This window comes from Elgaria multicarinata, chromosome 3 (genome assembly GCF_023053635.1).
Source record: "Elgaria multicarinata webbii isolate HBS135686 ecotype San Diego chromosome 3, rElgMul1.1.pri, whole genome shotgun sequence".
Classification (NCBI taxonomy): domain Eukaryota; kingdom Metazoa; phylum Chordata; class Lepidosauria; order Squamata; family Anguidae; genus Elgaria; species Elgaria multicarinata.
In genome coordinates this window covers 74,299,848-74,320,323 of record NC_086173.1, presented here as the reverse complement: position 1 = coordinate 74,320,323, position 20,476 = coordinate 74,299,848, and the positions used below count along the sequence as shown (strand labels likewise).

The following is a 20,476-nucleotide window of genomic DNA, read 5'->3' as shown; positions in this document are numbered from 1 at the left end:
AGTTGAGGGGAGCTTGAACGTGCAATTATGCTAAACATCAAAATTACCATCACATAGTAGCCCAAGTAAAATCTGGTGCTTTACAAATGAAATAGTAAGTAAAATTTAATATCACCTCAATCAAAAGTCAGAACACACCATAAATGGAAGTAAGGTTCAAGCTTATGCCATCGGCACCAGCCTTAGATATTTTAACAATTGCACCAAAAGGTCAAGATGGCACACTTTACCAGAGGGCTCACGGTTAAAAATTACACCTAAAGTGACCGTTCCACACTACTTTATGGTAAGATGTCCAGTCTGCATGACCTTCTCAATGCCAATTTTGGCATAATCTCTTGAGACTAAAAGAGATGCTTATCGTAGGTTTCCAAATCAGCCAGTTTTACAGATGGAAGAGGAACAGCCCTATAAATGGTCCTCAGAAATTGAAAGCTGGTGGGGAGAGAGGTACTCTTAATCATTTCCCATAGTAGCCCTGTTCACTCATCATAGCTGAATGAGAGAGAAAAAGAAGAGGGATTTCACAGACTGACCCATTGCCCCTCTATGCGATCATAGTGAACAGAACCAACTTGTGGACAGTGAGGAGGGATGAGGGGCACAATCCTGCTCCACCCATCCACACCTTCACACCTGCATGTGTATTACCCCATATGTGCTAACTAACCAGGCAAATATTAGTTTCAACAGTCCAAGGACTAAATGCCATTCAAATGTCTTCTTTTCATCAAGAAGTAGTCTTTAAGCATGTCAGGCCACAAGATATGCAAGCCCTGAGTAGAGATCTACTTTTAATTATTTTTAAAATTTATCCGTAGATACCTTAACAACAACATGAATAACATAAATCCACAAATACCTAACACCACAATAATACACACATAATACATTAAATATAGGAAGCTATGATTACAACATCTTTCAGCCAAGTTTCAACATAGCCATTCTAAGACTTATAAAAACCTTAAGGAGAACATTATATAAAAACAAGCAGAGTTGTGGACTAGGATGTATAGCATTAAGTACACAAAAATTGAGAAATGGTACCTAATTAGCCTATGAGTAAAGATCTACGTGATGGAGCTCAGTTCCCAGCTTACTCATCCTGGTCACACCTTCTTCTCAGAAATCTTTTTCCCATTTCACTTCTGCTGATTGCTGCTTCTCCCTTCATCCTCTCGCAATAATTATATCTTTTTCATTTCTTCTGACAATGTTGACCTTTCCCTCTTGGTTCATGCCACATTCATTCCTGATAACTTCCTGATCAGCTTCTGCTTATAACAGGGGTTTCCAAATTTTGTCACACACAACCTTTGTAAGCGAAGACGACAAAAATTCATGCCTCATTCATTCAATTCAAGGAAATGAATTCTCATCCCCAAAGGATTTTTCTTTCTTCAGCCTCCATGTGTGTGTGGGAGAGTGGGGCAACATGGATGCCTGGGGAATATGAATTCTTCGAAAACCAAAACTTGGTGAAAAACAGAAGGTTGTCACATTATTTTCCAGCACTATTGGCCTGAAGAAGGCACTGACTGGAGGAAGTGCGCAAAATCTGTCTCCTGACCCAACCAGCACTCACTGGAAAAAGAAGGAGTGAATTCGTACTTTGCTGGCAATTTTTCATAATGTCTAAGATGGTCCACCTCAGATTTCAGGAAATATCTCCAGTACTGAATGGCAAACCCCCTTACTACTAAGTGCTCAAAATGGGCCACAAGTTTACAATGAAACAGACAAACCAAGGCATTGGGCAGCAAGAGGGAACATTGACCTCCTCCTTGTCCAGATGCTGGGAGTGTACGGAGAAAGAGTTTTCAGTGGGTGGGTGGCATATTCTTCTTACTCCAGAGGAGGGACAGAATTTGTGACGGAGCAACAAAGGTCGCTGTGAGTGTTAGGAAGATCACGAGTGTCAGGTTGGCGAGTTCAGTCAGGGCTCATTTCAAAGCAACATGCCACTCGCCTTCAGTTTACCTGGCTAACCTTCAGCCCATCTTTCTTAGAATTGGGCAGAAAAACTGTTGGCAAGCGTTGCTCAACTCACCTTTCAAGTGATTAATAAATATGACACATAGGGGAGGAGCATGTCTACTCATGGATGACCCGGTTTGATGTTCCCTCACTGCAGCTGTTCCTTTCTGATAGGCATAAATAAGCCTTTTGTATCGTTTATCACAGGCTGATTATGTAGTCTTTACCATTAAGTAATCTGGCCCTCCCAGCTCCCAGGAGTGACCTCAGCCTGGAGAAGCAATAACCCTCATTAGCAATGTACCCATCTGCACTCAAGTAGTGCTTCCTGCTGGATGCCAGTTTGCCAGAGAGCCCTTTTCATAATATCAATGCCTTATTGCCCTCCTTCCCATCTCTTCCTGGATTTATGAGATCAGAGCCACACCCATCCTGCCAGTTACACTTGGTAAAAAAAAAAAAAAGCTGTCAAAATTCACTCCCAAGCAGACAAGCATTACAGATCATACAGTAATGCGATGGTAGATATGCTAACCAACCAATTAACTGGCACTTCGCTCAACAGCACATGTACCACCATGCATTAAGAGAGAAAAAATAAAGAGAAAAGAAAAGAAAAGAAAAGGAGAAATATCATATCAATAGGAAAAGTTTCTCTCAGCTCCCTCCACATAAGTCCCCCTCCATCTCGGTTCTCAGACAGAATGCCTCTGGGCCACATATGGCTGCCACAGAAGTTTTGTTTTTGCTGCCTGTCTCTGACAACAGGATTTTTCCATCATTTGTAGAGAGTAGAGATGTATGAGAATTTTCCTTTTGCTTGCAAAATATGTGAGCATGACCTGTTCAAAGTCCCAAATGTGAGTTTGAGGAAACTGTCAAACATGTGCTTGTGTTCGTATCGTTTCCAATTCCCAGTTCAATTTGCGCACATTTTCTAATTTGCACCAATTCCCTCAGTAGCCTGAACCTGCTTTAGTCAATGGCGAAAATCTGTGCAAATTTCAGGAGATTTGTAAAAAAAAAACCAAAAAAAAACTCCCACAAAGTGAGCAGTGATTGCAAATGTGAACAGGAATTTCATAGAATCATAGAACAGCAGAGTTGGAAGCGGCCTACAAGGCCATCAAGTCCAACCCCCTACTCAGTGCAGGAATCCACCCTAAAGCATCCCTGACAGATGATTGTCCAGCTGCCTCTTGAAGGCCTCTAGTGTGGGAGAGGCCACAACCTCCCTAGGTAACTGATTCCATTGTCGTACTGCTCTAACAGTCAGGAAGTTGGCACAAGACAAGTGGCAAGACAATGTCTGGAGAATCCTAGCAATCTCAAAATCCCCTGTTCACCTGTCCCTAGTAGAAAGTTTTTTCAATGCCCTAATCAATTTTGCAGAGTGATTCTGCTCTACAAAATGTCCTATTAAAGGGGAACCTTCTTCTTATTTCTAATATTGCACAGATGCTCTCCTATTCATAGTTTAAGAGTACTGGAAGTTTTCCCCACATAGAGTTTACAGTATGGGCACTGCATGGCATAAATCACACAGCTTGGAGTACAAGTAGTGAATTGTCTCAGGGCATGTTTTTTTTTTATGATTAGCCAGATCTTCAAATTATGTCATCTTGCAAGTGTATTTACAATAGACACAGTGCCTACAAGGATGACGCTTTCTATAATGTGTCAATTCTTCTCTTTAAACTATTTGCCATGTGATTTAATGTCTAACTACAGTTAGCCAGCTAGAAGATGTTTCTTTCTGCCTTTTTAAGATTTTTGCATTTTGTTTGCCAAGCTTTATTAAAACTGTTGTCTACCACTGTCCTTGATTATTCTCTGTCTGTTGCTGAATTCAGCTTGGAGATGAATCTTTCAGAGATCTCTGTAGGCATATTTGAAAATAACTGAATAAGTATGCACAGTCAATACTAAAATGAACCCACGGTGGACTGTTGCGTCTTCTTTTAATAACATCTTGCGAAAGAGATCTGGAGATCTCAAAAGTCTGCATATTTTTGATGGGTTTTTTTTGGTTGGTCTAATAAACGTATGACATTAATATGGATTTAGGCTAAAAAAAAAAGTCAACAGAAACCTAATTGGGTTCTGATCTGTATCTCTGTCCCATTTCACACATAATGAAAAGCCACCATGAGTGAATTTCTCTGAGGGGCTTTTCGTTGCGGTGGCAGCCACTATTTTCAATATTTGAGCCATGGCAGGAGCACACCATAGCTTGTCATTACATGAGAATCTGGCGATGGTAGATGGTTGGGGTGGTTAACAAGCCTCCCACAACCCTAAAACAGCCCATGGTTCTGGCTGGTTTGTCAGCTGCTCCAACAGCCCACCCTTGCCAGGTTCACATGTAATGACAAGCTATGGCATGCCCCTGCAGTAGCTCGAATATTCAAAATGGCAGCTGCCACTGCAACAAAAAGACTCACAGGGAAGTACATCCACAGTGGCTACTCGTTCTATGCGAACCAGGCCTCTCTCTATTTTAACACAGTGTCCCTTTTATTGATTTGCCTGCCTGCCATTAGATTCCAAAGGCAGGGGCGGAGAACTTTTAGCTATCATGAAACATTAGGGTTCTTTTGTTAAACCCTTCAATCAGGCAATGCTTTGGAAATCAAGTCAGTTCAAATGCGCAACATTAAATTACGGGGCATTTTCTGTCAGAAGGTCTCTGCTGAGCCACCAAAGGAGCTGGAAACAAAGGAAGAGACTGTGGACACATGCTTCTTTCTTCCCCAGACACTCCAGTCAGCACTTTAGATAAATGAGATAAACCTTCACATGAGGTAGAAGCTTCTAGAAAAAGTTGGCTTTAAATACTTAAGATTCCTAGGCAGACTTGAGCCAGATTTGGAAAAGGGGTAGGGTGCTGACTCACCCAATATGCACAGTACAAGGAGCTTTCAGGGACAGTCTGGCCCCCTCTACAAATTACAAAAGCAGCAGCTGCAGAGAGGGGTTTAGGTAAGAGAGGAATTCAGCATCTCTCACAAGTTTGACCCAAGAAGGAGAAGCTGCTTTCTAAAGTGATACCTATGTCATAGACATTTTGGGACAACAGTCAATTGAATAGAATCTGTACATATTTTGCCGCATCAGTCACATTAAAACATTTCCACTCATTTAAGTCTCATCATCTTTCCATGCCTGAGGGGGGGGGAAAAGGGGGGAAATCAGACGAATGCCTTGTAGCTTTACTGTTACAAACACATTTACAGAATATTCTTGTTCTTCTGCTTTCTAATTATACCCAACAACTCCACATTACTTCTATTCCTTCCCTTATTCATGCTTCGAGGGAAGCAGTAAAACAGTAAAGCATTCTCTTCCATATAACCCCCACCCCCACCCAGTCTTTTGGTAAAAACGTTTCCAGTGATGTCTGTTCTCTAAAGTTTCTTAATTGACAAATAAAGAAAAAAATGTAAATATCCTTTAACATTATCAACACTTAAAAATAAGTTTAGAACAACTTCTATAAAGGCTTTCTATATGGCTTCTTAAAAAATAATAATAATAATAATTTTGGCCTCTTCCACCTGCTTCAGAATCTAGTCTCTTCGGACATTGTATTATCATGACTCTACTCAAGCCCTTCCCACATACATGTTTTCCATGCAGTACGGACCGATTCCTTTGTCTTGTTTGACTCTCCAACATAATTTACATCACTGTAACTGTGCTGGGACTAGAACAGAGGTCTCTTGTTGCAAAGTGCTTGCAAGTACAAGACCTGCTGACAAAATCCCTACAAGTCACTATTGGGGCAATTACCAATTTAATACATCATCATCATCATATTTATTTATATCTCACCTTTCCTCTCAATATTGGGCCTCTTTTATGGATCATGGTTCCACACACACACACACCTATCCATGTCTTTTAAAAGGATACCAATACCTTGGGGGAGGGGGAATTGTCATTAAACACCACTTTCAACAAATGGGTTTATGTTCAGGCTACCTTTGGGAGCAATCTTAAATTCCCAGTGGGGATGGGTAAGGAGTCCTGGGATATTGGAGACCAACCACTCTGGCTATGGAACAGGCTGCATTCAGACGACACAATAGTCAACCAGATAGTCAACTCCATGGATGATATACCTACAGAGCCCCACTGGGCAAGAGCGGCAGGGGTTTCTGCTGCTCTTGCCTCACTACTCTGTAGGCACATGAAATAGTCAATGGAGCCCGCCACATGTCATCTTGCGTACCCCCGAAATAGCCATCCATGGAGTTGACTATTAGCACAGGGTTGACTATTGCCCACCCCCAACCCCCTCACTGTCCTCCCCACCAAATAGCGGTGCTGGTTCCCATGAGAATCTCCCCTTCATGCCGGGTGCCACCACTGTCAATACCTGACACGCACACCCCATGTTCCCCGGGGCATGTGCATCCCGTCCTTGGGTGGGGCACCGTGTGCACATCCCATCCCTGCCACAGGAGAGATCCATGTGTGTTTATCGGTATTGGCAGGGCAACCATGCCTTGTCGATATCCACAAATGGATAGCGGGGTGGGGCAGAGACAGACACTCGCCTGATACTGTCAAGGACAGTGTTAGGCAAGCGTATCCCTCCGCCCTGCCACACTATCGTTTGGATATGGGGTCGGGGGGATGGAAGCATCCTCCGATCCCATATCCAAATGGATAGTGGGGGGGGGAAGACACTCACCTGATGCTGACAGCGTCATGTGAGTGGTCCCTCCACCCCGCCATGCTATCCATTTGTGGATATCGGCAGGGCATGGAGGGAGACAGAGAACATCTCCCTCTACATCCTGCTGATATCCATATATGGGCTTCGGATAACAGGGCGGAGGGGTGTGTGGATCTGTCCTGTGGCTGTAATGTCAAACCACAGGAGAAATCCATCCACAGTTTAACATTACAGCCACTGGTGAGTTCCATACTCCTCTCCTCCCAGATATCCAAATGGATATCGGGTTGGAAGGGGGGATTTCTCCCATGGGTTGACGCTGCAGCTGCAGGAGGGGTCTTTACACCCCTCCACCCCGATCTCCATTTGTACATGACCTGGGAAGCTCACGGGGAGCTGCATGATTGTACAAATGACACATACCTACAGAGCCCCACTGGGCAAGAGCAACAGGGGCACATGAAATAATCAATGGAGCCCGCCACGTGACACAATAATCAACGATAGTGTAGATAGTCAACTCTGCACACCGTTGATTATTTTGCATTGGTTATTTCTAGGAAATAACTAACCGTTGTGTGGAAAATGCTCGACAGATGACACAATAGTCAACTATTGTTGTAGTATCCCTCAGGCATAGGGACCATACGGGTGAGCTTACCTGCTCAGCCTGCCACTTGCCTTTAGACTACCAGGCAATAACATCAGAGTCTTTTCATTGCTGGATTCTTTTATTACTAAAACTTCTTAGAACAGTGACACCAAACTCCCTCAGCAAGGCCCACAACACCAACTGACAGAAACAGAGGCTCCGCCCAGGCCTTCGATGAGGACCTGGAGACTAGCAGCTACAGGCCTCTTAAAGGTATATACATCCACATATCACAATTGTGTCATCTGTCAAGCATTTTCCACACAACGGTTGGTTATTTCCCAGAAATAACCAATGCAAAATAATCAACGGTGTGCAGAGTTGACTATCTGCACAATGAACCGTGGACTATTGTGTCGTCCGAACCCATTCAAGTCCACCTCTGGAGACCTCCTTATATGCAGTAGCAGAAAGCTCTGCTGCCATCACAGAGGGCAAAAAGGGCAGAGTCGGGGGCAGATGGGGGAAGTCTTGGATCTGCTTGATCCAATGTGTTTCCTGTCCACTGACAAGGGGGGGGGGGGAAATATGTCAGCCCTGGAGCTGGCTTGGTTATTTGGTCTTCCACTGAAACTAAAGGAGGGGAAATTTAAAAAGGACAACAGAGGATGAAAAAAATGAACATTGTGTCCTAGCTGGCATGACCCCAGCGGCGCTTGGGCAATGGTGGTTCTTCTGTCATGGACAGAAAAACACACACACACACACACACCCCACAATTTCCATCAGATTGTTCAGTTAGTGTCTCAAACACATTTCACACCCTTCATAGTCCTTGTCAGTGTAAACCCCTGCATCCCTGCTCCTCATTCAGTAAGAGAGGGTTAAGCTTGACACAAAGCTGGGCTCTAGTTTCTAGGCCTATATTTGGAACCAAAGACAAATGAAATAAAAATAAAAGAGGACACAGTGCTGCTTTCCTATTTTTAAGGTTTACAATGTGCCCAGCATCTTGGTCATTTCCTCATTGCTCAGATCAAGAATGTACAAAACAGACTGGCCTACTAAGGAAAGAACTATCATTCACAAACCAGTACAAAAGAAAATGAAGGTTAGAGGTGTCAACATTCATTTGAGTGAGCCATTGCAATTGACCTCACGGCACAAAACCTTCTGCTTCCTGTTAACCCACACACATAGACGAAGAGGATGAATGGCATAACCCTGCCAATTCAACAATCATGCAACACCTTTCATTAAAGTATCTCAAAAGTGTTGAGCAAGCATTAATTAAGCTGAGGAAGTAGACAGGCAGATATGGTTATCCTCATTTTAAAGCTTGGCACAAAAATGAACACAAGCAAAGTTAGTTATCCAAGGTCTGCCAGTCATAACATTAAGAAAGCAAACTTGAATGCATCATTCATGCCATTAAATCCACACTCCCTCTACTAGAATAATTAACACTTGCTCTAAGGCAGTGGGTTTTAAACATGTTCCATGTAACGGCAGAATTCTTCAGAAGCTTCCCAGGTTCCTCTAGTCAGAAGGTCAGTACTGGCGAAGAAGCTTCCTTAAAAGGCAGCTTGCCCACCACTACTGATCTCTCCCTGCAAGGTACATTGGCAAGACAGAGAATGTCAAATATGTTCTAGGGCACTCTCTAAATTCATGCAGGTGACATGAGACACAACATTGGGCAAAAGGCGGGATGCTAACAACAACAACAACAACAACAACCACGTGGCTGGCCAGTACTTTTTGCTTTATTCACCATAGTTAAAGCTGTGGTTTAAGGTGTCTTCTGAACATAGCCCAGCTTTCTGGCTTAACCACCGTGGTTAAAGCCATGGTTTAAGGTGTCTTCTGAACGGGGCCTGTGTGTGTACCCTAAAAGTATACCCCAGAATCCTCCACATCTCACAAGACCTCCATGGCAGACATCCAAAGGTCTTTTTGCAGAAAAATCAACACAGAATCTTTGAAAGTTTATGCCGTAATAAACCAGTTGGGTTTTTTGTTTGTTTTTTACTATGATAGCATACGCCATCTTTTAAGAGTATATTCACATGACCTGTTATTAACTTGCAAGAAGGCAGTTCCACAATATGATCTGTCAATGGCATTACTGGTGATGAGTCTAGGGCCAGATCTACACCAAGCAGGATATAACACTTTGAAAACAATATATGGAATGTGTCCCAGGCCTGAACAGTTGTCAATACCATTATAAACCGTTATAAAGCAGATGTGTACATCCTGCCTAGGAAAAAGTTTTGAACTAATTTTCTTCCTGACTATTGCTTCACACACAGAGAGGCATGCACACACCTTCCCCCAATCACTGGAGCCTTTATCTTTTCTTTTAACGCTTAAAAGTACATTTGCACCACTGCACCTGTACATACATTTGCTTAGGTATCGTGTTGATTTTGCCTTCTAATTTCTTTTCACAAAAGCCAAGCCTGGCTACTTCATGATTGAATGGACCGGTTACTCTATGTTCTTGTTGCAGGTTTTCTACAAAGGTACTCCCCGCCCCCCAGCCCTTTGCACAAATTATTGGTATCTGCATAGCTGCACCTTCAACTTTATTAAAAAAAAAAAAAATAGAAATCACGCTCCTAGTATTCTAAGAAGTAGTACATATACACTTTTCTAGGAAATAGTACATATACACTTTTCTAGGAAAAAGTACACATACACTTTACAAGAAATGTAAAGGCTAGTACAAAGACAGTGAAGAACAAAGGTGAGATGGAATGCCATGTGACCAGCTCTGGACACACCATAAATTTTAGCTGCACAAGTTAACAGAGCTGCACCATCATTTCATCTCACACAAAAAGAAGTTGCTGCTTAAGAACTTACATCTCTGTGCATCCTACATTGTAAACCAATGACAATGACACTACGGGCACTTTTATTACACAGTGCACGGCAAATCTAGATCTTGTAAAACAGATATACAAGAACTGCTTGTGCTCTGCATTCTCTGTGATGTCACATTTCTGGACTGAACGACTTACTTGCAGCCACTTGTTTGCATTCTGTACTCAAAGGAAACTACTTTATATTGCACTATTACTTTGTAGCTTTACAAACTTTGCCACATCCTCACTGTCTAACTATCAATTAGTTGTGGAATCAGCCAGCCTAATTACTTCATTCCTCCTTAGTTGAGGAATATATGGAAAGACTCTTAACGTCACTTCTACAGAGTATTAATTAGGTCAAAAAGTACATGACTATTATCTCACCAGTTAGACTATTACAATAACAGCAGCCACTAGTTAGGATGGAGATCTGGGTTAACTACAAAACAAGTAATTTGATTTATGATGTATCAGCAAGATGAGGTAGGGAAGGCCGTTAAAAATTACAATGAGTAAAAATTATGAGCGTCTTCTGATGGAGCTCAACCTGCCACCAATCCTGACCAGGAAATGCCAAAGGCATTTTACACTTACAGCTTCATTTCCCTAACCATTTGAGTCACTTACTTAGTGGAACAGGATTTGTGACTGTCAGCTTCATAGAAATTCAAATATGGAACACTGACCTCATTTCCTTTATCCGTCCCTTAGAGTTCTCTATCCCCATTATTTGCTCTTTTATATGTAAATAGAAAATAAGAGTTATGAATGATGAAGTTTCCTTTGAAACATGCTCATAAACATGCTTTTGAAAACCTCTGACCAAAGTTTTTGCTTTGATGCTGATTTATTTCCACCCTCCACAATTTTGGGGGTACATTTCATCTTAACTGGAGAGGAACAACGTAAACAAACACATTTAACAGAACATAATTCTGTTGTTCTACTCCAAAGCCATAGCCAGTAGTGCTCTGGGGGGGGGGGGGGAATTAAGGCACACAATACACAATTCAGCTTAACCTATTAATTTCCAGGCTTTTCAGATCCAAACCACTGTATGTTTATACAAATCATGTTTTTTTAAGAAAGAATTTTCTAATGGGCTCGAAAATACAGGTAGAGAAGGAGAAATGTCATGCTGAAAGTGAGCTTGAAGGTTTACAGCAACAAGAGAATGGGATAGTGCATGTTCTGCAGAAGACAGGTTTAGAAATATACCTTCTCAAAACTGACACATTGCTGTCAAGAGCAAGCCATACTGTACCAATTCACACACACTATATAATATTCAAATACTGTTTGTAGATTTGCTTTTATTATATGTTGATGATATTCTACTTTAAATTATTTCTATTTTACCTTTTTGAAAATAAAATAAGATACTAATTTTAAAAAGAGAGAGAGATTATTACAGAAACCCCATCAATCATCAGCATGCTAATGCCCCAGACCATTGCAGTTCCCAACTGACACCACCTCTGTTTTGCCTGTACTAAATTTTAACCTATTCTGTTTCATCTACTCAACCATGGATTTCAGATACTGGTTCAGCACCTCTATAGCTTCGCATGAACTTGATGAAAAGGAGAAATTCAGTAGAGTGGCATCAGTATACTGATGATCTCACTCATCAGTTTCATGCAGATATTAAGCAGAAGGAGAGACAAAAATGGAACACTATGGCATATCATAGCATAACTGCCATGGGGCAGAGCAAAAGTCTCTCATCATCAACAACTGGAAACAGGCTTCCAGAAAGGAACAGAACAGGTACAGAATTTTTAATTCCCATCTTGAATACAGGTGCAGAAGAATACCATGGTTGATGCTATTGAAATCCACCGAGAGATGCATTAGAACATAAGAAAAGCCACGCTGGATCTTCCCACCCATGTTCCCCAGCAAATGATGTACATAGTCATACCGCCTCTGATGCTAGACATAACATACATACATCAGGACTAGTTGCCATTGATAGCCTTCTCCTCCAGGAATTTGTCTAACCCCCTTTAAAACCCATCCAAATTGGTGGCCAACACTACGTCTTGTGGTAGTGAATTCCATCGTTTATGGAATATATGAAGAAATGCTTCCTTCTGTCTGTTCTGAATCTCCTCCCAATCAGTTTCATGGGATGATCCCGAATTCTAGTACTATGAGAGAGGGAGTAAAATGTCTCCCTATCCACATTCTCCACAACATGGACAATTTTGTAAACCTCTATCATATCTCCCACTTACACTTCTTTTTTCCAAGCTAAATAATCCTAGCTGTTGTAACCTTCCCTCATAGGGGAGTTACTCCAGCCCCTTGATCATTTTAGTTATCCTTTTCTGCACTTTCTCCAGTTCTACAGTATCTTGTTCAAGGTGTGGTGACCAGAACTGTACACAGTACTCCAAGTGAGGTTGCGCCATAGATTAGTATAAGGGGAGTATGATCTTGGAAGTTTTATTTTCAATTCCTTTCCTAATTATACCTAACACTGAATTTGCCTTTTTCACAGCAGCTGTACACTGAATTGACATTTTCATTGAGCTTTCCACTATAACCCCAATATCTCTTTCTTGGTCAGTCACCACCAGCTCAAATCCCATCAGGTTATACTTGAAGTTGGGAATTTTTTTGCCCCAATGTGTATCACTTTACATTTGCTTACACTGAACCACATTTGCTGTTTGGATGACCATTCTCTCATTTTGGAGAGATCCTTTTGGAGCTCCTTACAATCCCTTTTTGTTTTCACCACCCTAAATAATTTAGTATCATCAGCAAACTTGGCTACTTCACTGCTCACTTCTAATTTCACATCGTTTATGAATAAATTGAAAAGCAATTGGTCCCAATACAGATCCCTCTGGGACTCCACTATTTACATCCCGTCCTTGGGAAAATTTACCATTTATTCCAGGTCTCTGCTTTCTGTTCTCTAACCAGTTATTGATCAATAAGAGGATGTCTCCTCTTATTCCATGATTGCTAAATTTGCTCAAAGTTAACAATGTCTATGGATCACCACTGTCCACATATTTATTGACACTCTCAAAGAACTCTAAAAGGTTAGTGAGATGGGACTTACTGTTGTGGAAGCCATGTTGATTCTTATTCAGCAGGGCTTGTCCTTCTATATGTTTACTAATTTTATCTTTAATAACTAGTGTAAAGCCCATGTGGCCATGGGCACTAGTAGTCTAAGAAGAGAAAGAGCCACATTCACTTCATTTTAAAGGAAAGGCTTCACAAGCTGTGCCTCCAGCCCTTTATGATGCACCCAAGACAGCCCCTGCTTCCACACCTCAAAGCCAGGGTCACCTGTCACAGACACCCAAAGCAGAAAATGGCAAGCTGCCTCACATGGTGCTTCCTATTTATAAAAACCCGTGAGCATGTGCATTTGCCTCCTCTCTCTTTCCGTTCCACAGAGAGATAATACAGTAAGTTTGATGTTCTTCTCCTCCCCTCCCCCGCCCATTGGGTTGGTTAGGCAGCCAACGGGAGGTGCTAGCTTCCCTATGGTGAGGGAATTTGGAACAGGAGGGGAAAAGAAGGAGGAGGAGAATAGCTGATGTTTGGCTATTATACCTTGAGCTTTGAACTTTTTCGTACTTTCAAAACTTTCTGCACATCTACACTGCTCAACCTTCATTTTAAAAAAGAAATGAACAAAATCGATTATGTAGATCGCTAGTAATAAGCATTACACTAACGTATTCTTATATAGATGCTTTCAACCAATTTACCAAGAACAGATGTTAAGCTAACTGGCCTGGATTCCCCCCTGGATCCCTTTTTAAAAATATGTGTTACATTGGCCATCCTTTAAGGATCCCCATGGTTTTTCTCCTGCCAAACCCAAGTTGAACTGTTTGAAATGGATCAAGACAAATCAGTATCATCCAAATCTATCTGGAGTTGTACTGCAAACACAAGCTGGAGCACCTTGCTTGAAAAGGGTGTATTTCCAACCAGCAAATTGTTTATTTATTCATATAAAGCATTTTTAGCCTCTTTCCAGAAGAAAAGGATCCCAGACAAATAGCAACAATAATCCTTGCTCTGAGTCTTGCAGACTAAAAGGAAAGACACAAAATGAAAAAGGGATGGGAAGAGAGGAGGGGTTGGGAAGCAAACTCAGGCACCTGTTCCTAAAGTTATAGTTCTTATAACAACAGCTGGGATAGAAACAATTCAGGTAACATGATGGAATGGCTACTGCTAAGTGCCAGGGAAGGAAGAAGAGGAGCCAAAGGCAACTGGGATGCTTTTAATGTGCAATTGCCCTGCCTCATTCACGGAATTTTGTGTGTGTTGTGTGTGTGTCCAGATTATGTTTTCATCCACTTGCAAACCATGCTGGTGTGTGTAACTGCAAGCAAATCACATGCACATCAATATCTAGGGACCAGATTCTGGTAAATGACTGTGCATTTCATCAAGCTATAAAGTGCACACAGGCCCAGGCAAATTGAGATTCAGTCAATAAAGTTTCCAAGGAAATCCATTGCTTGGGGCCAGGAAAACAGAATTCTACCTGTGGAGTTTACACATTAGCATTTAGCAATCTGACGCCTGTATATGCCTCTGGCTTACCGCTCCGGGTCTCACAAGAGCATAGGTATTCCCACATTACTACACTTCATATATGAACATTATTGCTGTGGGAAAATGTTTTCTTTAATTGCACAAGAGGACAACCACCAATATAGTCTCAGTATATGACTGGGAGCAGGAAAGTAGGTAGGGTTTCCCCAGCACGCAAGCACATACACCCATTAGAACTAGGAGGAAGCATACCATTTCAAGTAGAGAGAGGGAAGAAAGATCTGCTTGGGGAGATTTTACAACTGTAAAAGATGAAAACAGAAAGCCTGAAGGGTAACAATGCTAGGCAGAACTAAAACAATTTATCCTTAATGCTTTCCATAGTTAAAGTGCCTTATTATTCGCTAAGCCTCACAACACTAATGTGAGATTAGGCTATGTTATGGTGCTTTTTCTTTTCTTTTTATAGATAAGAAACACAGAGGGAGGGACAAGTAATCACACCAGCCTGGTATCTCTTACTCCTAAGCCGGCAAAACTGGGACCAGGGGTGGGGGGCTCTATACAACACCACTGTGCTCACGGATTCCCTCAAAACCCCACAGCATTGCTGCTGCACGATAACGTTATACAGTGGGAGGAAACACCTGCAGCCATTCTACTTGAGACAGCCAATCCCAATCCCAAGGGTATTTCCTGGGAAGTAAACCCCAGACTTCAATAGTGCCTACTCCCAAATAAGTGGGTTTAGGATTGCAGGTATGAAGCATAGTCTCCAGCTGCAGTTCTAGGCAAGCTTACCTGGGAGTAAAACACAATGACAATGGGGCTGAGTTATTCATCAGTAGGGAAAGAAATGCCGCTAGCTCTGAGGCGCCAGAAAGCGTGGAGCTTGACCTCTTCCTATCACTCCCCTCCCCCCACCAGGGATCTCCTCTTCCTCTGGCCAGATTCTTGATCTGCATTCTTTTGAAGGTGATCCCCCCAAGTCCGCAAGCAGTCGATAACCTCCCCCAAACCGAAGCCATCACCAACAGATGAAGAAACGATGTGGTGGCATTGGAGCAACCGAAAAAGCCGCGGCAAATCGACACTTTAAAAAAGTGCAGTTTCAGGAGGAAAAGCCTGATGTGGCTGCGAGTTGGCAGCTGCCTCGTATAAACCACTCAGCGTTGCTGTGCAACAACAGGCATATAGACAAGCCCCTATATCCCCATGATGTGAAAGCAGTCAGTATTCCATGGGCCTTCCACGATGCTGTGGTTTACCTAGAAGAATTTGCACTATTTATTTACCTGCATGATGCTTTAGCAGATGCTTCTGTTTTAACAGAAATTGCTGGGCCATGGATAATTCATTCATAGCAAGTTTTAGACCAAGAAATTAATTCTCTTTCATTACCAAATTCACCTAACTAGAGGAAAATTACACATGATGTAGCTTGACTGTGAAGTGCAGTCATTGGAGTTTTGTTTTGTTTTTAAATAGGCAGTGAGAGGGGACTGATCTGAACTGGGACCCCAGTATGGGAATCAAGTTTCTTTTAACCTTTTACCATCCCATGCCTGAAAACTGCATTGAATAAAAACACCACTGAAGTGAATGGGACTTTTCCCCTCAATGCAAATTGCAGGTGTCGGCTCCCCAATCTGAACTGGGCCCACGGTGGGGTGGGGAGGGGAGAGTAAAAAATCCCTATTCCCACCCCCTCATGTTAAGACCCCAATCTGGGTCAGATACCTTGGCCTGACTATTTGTCCAAACAACACTCCCCCCTGCACTTAAAGGCAGAGCTATGTAACTAATGTCATGTGTAATTTAGCCCTTAGTGCTATGTACTTAGTAAAGATTTCAAGGAGAAAGTGCGCACGCGCGCGTACGCACACAAACACACAGAACCATTGGAGTGTTTTGCTTTTTAAAAAATAGAATTAAGAGAATAAAGATAATCTGAATGATAAAGGGTTTTAAGAAGCACACATGGACCATAGCTCTGGCCCATTAAAAAAACGTACCTTTTGCACACGACCGCTCGTGCGCTCCTGTCTCTTTAAGAAAGAAAACCAAAATGGCGGGCGCGACACCTCTCCCTCTGAGGGCGCCATGCACCACGTGTGAACAGAGGTGGAGATTTCACGATAAAAATATTGCAGGATCTTCACCCCTCCTTCCCGCTAGACCGGTAGGTCTAGCAAAGGCCTCAGTGTAATAAACTTCTTTGAACTCATGTTCAAGGATAACAGTTCTTTTAAGATGTTAAAATGCATTTATTCCAATATGCTTTTAATAAAAGAAGAAGAACAGCTTGTGTCTTCAGTAACTAGAAATTTGCTAATTTTCCTAGAATGTTCTGGCAAGAGGAATACTGAAGATTCAAAAGATTAGATTAACCAGATATGAGGATGGTATAGAAATAAAATCCAAAGGGGAGTTAAACACAGACTCACAGAAATGTGAAAACAGTACTTATTCGAAAGCAAGAAAACAGAAGCAGGACAGTGTTTTCTTCTTCATTTATTCCAGCCATCATCAGGTCCCAAGGTAAGTAGGATCTCTCAGTGGTATAATGTCCCAGTCTGTTTGTTGAAGTGCTCTTTTCTAGGGTAATTCATTCGTGTCTAACACCCAAAGAATTGTGTTATGGGTAACTCAGTGAGCTCATCATGATACAGACCGGATGCCAGTGAGTAATTCATTACCAAGGACAGATTCGTTCATGTTAAGAATCACTAATTGAAGCTGATTTCTGTTTAGTAAGAAGAGAGCTTCAAGGAGGACGCTACTATGTTGATGCCTGGGGAATGACCATATCTGATTTTGTTTTTCAATATTCATTTCAAATTTTATTTTTCACTTTTAATGTTATTGCAAACATCTGTATTTAAATTTATTTCATTCCCACCCTTTGGCTTCGAACAAAGTCTATAAAGCAGTTTACAAAACAATACTGTAACATTTCCAAATCAAATTAACACTTTATACAACACATACACCCCAAACAGTATAAAATCAGCTCTAAAATCACAGTGTAAGCACCTATATAATCCAAAACTAAATCTGCTGAAATCTCACAACTTACTCAAAGACCTTCTGAAAAGGCCTTCATCATTGGAAGATCAACAGTGAGCCAGCCTAATGAGCCATACTCAGGAGACAAGATGGTTGTTACCAACAAAAATGCCCTGCTTTTCATACCTATTAACCTAAGCTTCAGTCAGCTATGGCAGTGTCTATTGCATTATACTACCCTACTTTGTGTGCAACTTTAACCTCATCCCTTCAGTGAACAATAATGAGGCACAAGCTTTATTCTGTCATCAAGAAACCATAATAAAAAAAGCAAATAGTAGGTCTCAATCTTCAAAGTTCTAAAGTGTGTGGGGGATTCTTGCATCCGAAGAGCACTATCTCTGCCATTGAAAAGCTGCTGCTAGCCAGAGCAAAAATGTTGAGGTGAAATCCAATGAAGTAGTTCCGCTAACGAAACTGCTTAAGTCATAGGAACCAAGAGGATGCTATCCCCCCCTCCACCCTCCACACCCCCTGTGTGCCCTCAAAACCTGCTCTAGAAAATTGGGTCATCCTGTGGAACAATTTGGTGGGGGGCGTTGGGGACTGTAGAAAAGAGGAGAAAGGTTAGAAATCCATTCACACAACATTGGTCCATAGATGTTTTTAAATTTGCCAAATGGGAAGTCATACCTAACCTGAGATACACCTTCAGGAAATCAACCAGCTTCAGCTGATCCTATAATACTCCCCACTGATGCCAACATGGCCAAAATCCACAGGTCTTAAACTTTAACCAGACATTGGAAGATGAATATCCTTTGCTGATTATGAACCTGTTCAGATGACATGCTAAGCTATGGCGGTTAAGCATTTTACGCTAAACATTATGGCTTACCGTGTCATGTGAACAATTCCTAACCATGGTGGCTACATAACCACAGTTTAAACACGCTCACTAACCATTTGCTGCAAAAGGGTTAGCAGCCTAATCATGGCATAGCATATTGTCTGAACAGGCCCAATATGGAAATAGCAGCAATAAACCAAAAGCAGATTTGTTTCTATTTCTTGAAGGATTTTTAGAGCTTCTGAAGTAATGAAACAGACTGCACTCTGGATTTGATAGTACAACGCAAAAAAGTTGGGGACCCCAATCAGCCTCAAAATTATACCTCAAAATTGTTTCCAAGATATTTATTTATTTATTGCATATTCATACGTCCCAATAGCTGAAGCTCTCTGGGCGGTTCATACAAATTTAAACCATTCAAAATATAGAACAAATAGTATAAAACGTGATATAAAATACAATATAAAAACACAACCAGGATAAAATCAGCAGCAGTGCAGAAATACAATTTTAACATACAAATTTAAAACAGCAAAGTTACAATTAAATTTATAAAATGCTAAAATACTGAGAGAATAAAAAGGTCTTCATCTGGCGTCTGAAAGAATATCGTGTAGGTGCCAGGCAAACCTCCTTAGGGAGCTCATTCCACAGCTGGGGTGCCACAGCAGAGAAGGCCCTCCTCTTGGTAGCCACCTGCCTCACTTCCTTTGGCAGGGGCTCACAGAAAAGGACCCCTGAGGATGACCTTAGGGTCCAGGCAGGTACATATGGGAGGAGGCGTTCCTTCAGATAATCTGGCCCCAAGCCATTTAGTTCATATGTTAATACCAGCACTTTGAATCGGGCCTGGATCTGGACTGACAGCCAATGAAGCTGGAAGAGGACTGACGTGATGTGGTCTTGTTGGCCAGTCACTGTTAGTAACCGTGCTGCCCTATTTTGTACCAGTTGAAGTATCAGGACCGTTTTCAAAGGCAGCCCCACATATAATGCATTGCAGTAATCCAAACGAGAGGTTATGAGAGCATGGATAACTGTAACGGAAAAGTTTTTGAGAAAAAGATACGGAGAAAAAAGCTCAGCTATAAGAGTTTGTTAGAATTACGAGGAGGATCCTTCCGACGAAGCTAGCAGGTAAGCGGTCGCAAAGAACTGAGGAGAAGGCGGGAGCGGGCGGGAGCATGCGCACTGGACGGTGGGGGAGGGGTTCCCGCTTTCTAAACGTTTTTTTTTACTCAGCTACTGATCCTTTCCGAAGCTCAGCTCAGCGCAAGCGCAGAGCCCATAGTGTGATGCACAGAGACCACGAAGAAGAACTAGGCTATCTCCGTCCAGATAAGGGTGCAGTTGGTATATCAGCCGAAGCTGATAAAAGGTGCTCTTTGCCACTGCGTTCACCTGTGCCTCAAATGACAGTTCTGGATCCAAGAGCACCCTCAAACTACGAACCTAATATTTTAGTGGGAGTGCAACCCCGTCCAGAACAGGGTGAACATTACCTAGCCAGACAGGCGATCCACCCGCTAACGGTGGACTCAATCTGTCTTGTCTGGATTGAGTCTGTTTATTGGCCTTCTTCCAGTCAATTACCATGCTCAGGCACTGATTCAGAACAGCCACTGCCTCACCTGGGTTTGATGAAAAGGAGAGGTAGAGCTGGGTGTCATATTGATGACACCTCAACCCACATCTCCAGATAACTTCTCCCAATGGTTTCATATAAATGTTAAACAGCATAGGGGATAAAATAGACCCCTATGGAACCCCATGGCCTAAATGCCATGGTACAGAGCAATAATCCCCCAGCACCGCCTTTTGGAATCGGCCATCCAAGTAGGCGCAGAACAACTACAACACAGTGCCTCCAACTCCTAGCCTAGCCAACCTATCCAGAAGGATACCGTGGTCGATGGTATCAAAAGCCACTGAGAGGTCCA

General features: G+C 42.2%; 2 protein-coding genes across 3 annotated transcripts in view; one reads left to right on the top strand and one right to left on the bottom strand.

Annotated features, from left to right (window-relative positions):
• STC2 (stanniocalcin 2) overlaps positions 1–20,476 on the top strand; it is a 363,863-nt gene that overhangs the window by 282,026 nt on the left and 61,361 nt on the right. The gene's annotated exons all lie outside the window — the stretch shown is intronic.
• Positions 1–20,476, bottom strand: part of ERGIC1 (endoplasmic reticulum-golgi intermediate compartment 1) — a 101,386-nt gene that overhangs the window by 24,632 nt on the left and 56,278 nt on the right. The window lies entirely within an intron of this gene.